This window comes from Dromiciops gliroides, chromosome X, assembly GCF_019393635.1.
Source record: "Dromiciops gliroides isolate mDroGli1 chromosome X, mDroGli1.pri, whole genome shotgun sequence".
Taxonomy (NCBI): Eukaryota; Metazoa; Chordata; class Mammalia; order Microbiotheria; family Microbiotheriidae; genus Dromiciops; species Dromiciops gliroides.
In genome coordinates this window covers 66,259,547-66,264,570 of record NC_057867.1, presented here as the reverse complement: position 1 = coordinate 66,264,570, position 5,024 = coordinate 66,259,547, and positions in this window count along the sequence as shown.

Genomic DNA, 5,024 nt, shown 5'->3' with positions numbered 1-5,024 from the left:
CTAACGGTCTGTGTTTGGCGTCATGGAGACCCAGCCCCCAGGAGTTCAAAGCCACTTGTCTGACTCCCCTGCCTTGAATCTCTCTGCACCTGTCTGCCCAGTCGATCCTTTGCTGAGCCATGAAAAACAGTTTGCTGTAATGACCTTCTTGGCCAAGAGCAACAAACAGAAGTAGTCGTGCCAGATCAGGCCAGACTAATGGGAGCTTTGGCTCCAGGGTGTGGGTGGATTACCTAGCAGGTCAGAAGGGACAAGGCACCAGGAGCTGAAGAGGTGCACTGCAGCCCTGGGGATGCCAAAAAGGGGGAAAGTACTAGCAGATGTAGGTGGCTGGATGGACTGAAGGGCAGACAGATGGACTGGGAGGAATTGGGCTTCTATAGGAGTTGAGAAAGATGCTGGTTAGACCCAAGGAAGAACTTCCAAATAGCAGAATGAATAATTGAGGGCTAATTCTCCTGCTGTGGAAGGTTTTAAAGAATAATAACGTTGGGCAGCTAGGTGGTGCAGTGGATAAAGCACTGGCCCTGGATTCAGGACTCCCTGAGTTCAAATCCAGCCTCAGACACTTGACACTTAACTAGCTGTGTGACCCTGGGCAAGTCACTTAACCCTCATTGCCCTGCAAAAAAAAAAAAAAAAGAAGAATAACGCCAACATTTGTCTGCCTGATAAGGTTATGGTCTTGCTAAATATGGGAAAGGGAAGAGATGACCCCTGGAGAACCTACCCAGCCTGGGATTGTGTGATTGGCCAGATTTGTTGAGAAGAAGCAATGGGTTTCTCTGGTGGGATTCCATATAAAGCATCAATTTTTACTCAGCAAACCAGCCACCAGCTTCCTTAGGATGGGTGGGTGGAATCATGGGCTTGATTGGGATAATCTTAATCATAATAGTCATAATGGCTCACAGCTATATAGGGCTTTGCTGTTGTCAGAATTCACAACCACATTGTGAAGTTGACAGTTCAGGTATCACTGTCTCAATTTTGCCAGTGAGGAAACTGAGGCCCAAAGAGCAATGACTTCCTCAAGACCATTCACCCAATAAGCAACAGGGCCTGGACTTTGGCTTCTAAGGCCGATGCTCTTTCTCCCCACACCACAGTGATGAGGATGTTGAAGTTCCAAAAGGTTAAATGAGCTACTTGAGGTCACAGAGCCAAGAAGTCTCTGCTTGCCCCTCCCTTCCGGAGTCTGCTGGTGTAACACAGACCCTCCTTTCCACCCCACTTTTCTCTGTATTTTGATTCAGGTCAATGGACACATTCGTACAGGGTTCCGTCTCCCTCTGCAACCTGACCATGATGGATATCACTGGCCCAGTAGCCTGCTGCTCAGGCCCCCACCCACTGGGGACCCTGGACCTTCAGAGCTCTCCACAGAAGAGGCCCCTGAGGATGGCCTGTTGATGGCCTGGGTACCCGATGAGCACTGTTTTCTGGGAAGTGGAGGTGGGCAGCTGAGGAATTTTTCTTTCCCCAAGTGTGTCTAGCAAGTCTTCATCACTGGGGGAAAAGGGCAGGTTCTTGTTATCCAAAGTGATCACAGAGTCACTTTTTCCGAAAGGTACACTGTACTCCCTTGCACATTGTTGCATTGCGGGGAGATGAGTAACGCTTTGGAGCAGATGTCAAAGGACTCAAAGCTCAGTGGAAATGGTACATTTTTTCCATTTTATGTCGAATTGAGACTATATTAGAGACGAAAAAAATGAAACCCCCCCAAACATATTTTCAATCACACCACCGTTGTAAGAGAAGCCAATACAAGTCCAAGGGAAATTTCTCTCTCTGACTTGTGTTTTCCCTTCTCAGGGTGGGACAAGTCAGTCCTAGGCTTCTGGGAGATGAAAGGGGTGCTCTATTAAACTCCAACTTTCTTCCCTCCTTCTTTCCTTCCTTTCCAATATATCCTATAAAGTCTCTAAAGATCAGTGCCTTGTTGTGGTCTAGAATGTGCCTCGAATGCTTTCCCCTTTCACTTCTACGACTCAGATTCCCTGCCTTCTTTCAAGTTTCAGCTTAAATCCTACCTTTTACAAGTTGTCTTTCCAGGTCCCTCAGCTGCTAGTGACTTTCCCTGTAAGATTACTTTCCATCCACTCTGTATATACCTTGTTATGGATCTAATTGTTTTTACATTTTTTCCCCTCATTCAACTGTAAGCTCCTTGAGGGCAGGGGTTGTTTTTGCCTTTCTTTGTATCCTCAGCACTAAGAACAGTGCCTGGCATGTAATAAACACTTAAAAATACTTGTGGACTTCCTTCACTGCTTCCTTCCTCCCATCCTTCTCTAACTCCCTCCTTCTCTTTCTGCTTTTCTTCTTTCTTTCTTCCTTCCTTCCTTGTACAGGCGGCCTCTTAAGAATGTCATTTGTCAGATGTGGCTTAGGTACAGGTCTAATTGGAGACTGACTGGGTAATACTTGGTAACCCCTAACTTAATTGGAATTGAGATTCTAAACAGATGGAGATGGGGGTGGGAAGGAATAATGCATATAGAGGATAGTGTAAACAAAGGCATAGAGGAGGAAAAGCTTGGGCTACATTTAGGGAATGGTCCCTAGTTTGTCAGGCAGAGGGTAGATCTTGGGGAAGTAATAAAGACTAAGGCTGAAAAGAATTGAAAGGGAACTCATAGGTCATCTGGTCTAACAACTATCAGAAATATGAAAACTCCCTCTAAGATTGCTGATGGCCAGTGATGGGGGACTCATTATTTTCTGAAGCAGCTGATTTCGCTTTAACACTGGTTTAAGTAGAGGAACCTCTTCCTCATGTCAAATTGAGATCTGCTGCCCTATGGCATCAACCCATTGCCTCCATTTCTTCCCTCTGTGGACAAGCAGAATAAATCTAATTGCTCTTCCAGGGGATGACTCTTAGAAGACACAGATCACATCCCAAATAATTTTTACTTTGGTAACCAGTTTCTCTTTATTGGTTAGAATTAGGTGTGACTAGTAGTTTCATTTTTTGCTTCCTCCACCTTCTGAAGGGTAAAATTTCTCTTAAGGTAAGTCACAGGTTTCTCAGCCGTCTGGCTTTTAGAAGAAAAAGTCTTCATAGTTGAAGTTCACCATCACTAGAATATCCTGTCTTCATGTTAGCTGTGTGATCTGCTTCTGGAACTCATCATCTAACTACCCCTCCTGGCCAGGTAGTCTATAATATACTCCCAGCACAACGTTTTCTGTTTCTCCCTCCATGGATCTCCACCAAGGTCTTCGTCTGGTTTGAAGATTTCCTCCCAGGAAGTAGATTCTTAGTATATTATGCTTCCCTATGACCCTTTGAATCAAATCTGTTCCTTCCATTGTTGCACTCCAGTTAGGAGTCACATCCTACCAAGTCTCCATTATGCCTGTGAGGTTAAATTTACATCCTCGGATTAAAATCTCTAGTTCACTTTATTTATTACCCGTACCCTGAACACTTGTGGCCATCTGAGACATCTGAGACCCCAAGCAAGTATCATTACTGCTCCTTTCCTGGACATTTTGTCTCTTACTGAGCATAGCCATGGATATTCTTTTTGTGCCCTATCTGCTACTCTCCTCTGTATCTGGCCTTCCAATTATATTTGGGCAATGTTCTCTAGTTTATAACCCTCTTGATCAGTTCTGAAAGTCTCTAAGAAAATATATTCTTTCTGACCTTTTTTTGATACAATTTCCCCTGGCCAAGAGCCTATCATTCCTGCATCTTAAGACCTCATTTAGAAATGTAATTCCTATTTTCAGATAGTATCTTTCTAAGCAGCTGTTCCCTTCCCATAGCCTTCATCTTCTTCTAAAGCCACAACCTTCCATTAGCCACAGTGATGAAAACACCACCTTCAGTTTCTTGCTCAGGACTTTGTAATCCCCAGCAATGCTTTCTAGGTTCCTTCTGGTAGTATCACTTATCCCTACATGAATCACCCCAAATGGGTGACAACCACTAGGTTGTCAGGCCTGGCAACTTTGGGAAGGCTCTCTGTCATGTCCTGGGTATCGGAAGATAGAATGCTTCCCAGGCATTCATTCAGGTTGACAGTTGACTTGTTGGGTATGTCATCGTAGGGCTGCTTTTTATTGTATGAGTTGATCTAGATAGCTGCTGAGGTTCCTTTCATCTCTAAGTTTCTGTGATTTTTGTGACTGGCTCCTCACCCCTGTACAGTCTCTCCCACCAAAACTTGTCTCTGTATCTACTTCTCGTTATTAATTTGTAGAGCACAAGAACCTGCTTCTCCCTCAGAGAGGACCCTCTATGGGAAGAGCTTCCTACCTATCATATAGCTCCCAAGTGACCTTTCTTCTGTGTGTGACAACCTTTTAACCGGTTGACATTCCTTCTTGGACTCCTCAGAGTCTTTTTCTTTGATTTCCTCTGGAAATATTTCTTCCATATTTTTCAAGTAATGCTTCTTCCCAATAAGCTAGAAAGTAGAGAGGCATTCCCCAGCTCCTCCAGGCTGGGCCTGATTCAGGCTACTCCTGTGCTAGTTTACGTTTGATATTAGAACCAAATGCAGTTAACAAAAGGAGATTTACTTTTCTATAGCAGGGGAAGTATAGACAGTTGGGATATGGCAGTGAGGATACTGCCTGTTGATTCAGCTGAGCAAAACTCCCCTGCCTCTGAGCTGCCAATCAAGCATCAGAAAAAAGCAGGAAGTCTTTGTGGCTGATCTGTACTCAGGTGACCAGGAAGTAATGTCAGCACCCTGAGCCATAGTCCCCTGATCCAATTCAGTCTTAAGGATGGTTTCAATACCTTTTAAGGAAAAACTTGCCCTCTGGGGGAGTTGGCGAAGGGCAGAGCAAGGATATTGTTCCTACCACCGACCCTCTCATCTCCTCTGGGAGGCCAAGCTACATTTTGTACACACTTCTTGATTACAGGATCACTTGTCAAGTATACCATAGGAAGGTTTTCTCCTCAGGTTTTGGTTGGACCAGATGGTATCTGGAGTCCTTCCAACTGGGAGATCCCGTGATTCTATTTCTTCTTCCCTTCTCTTAGGATAAACATC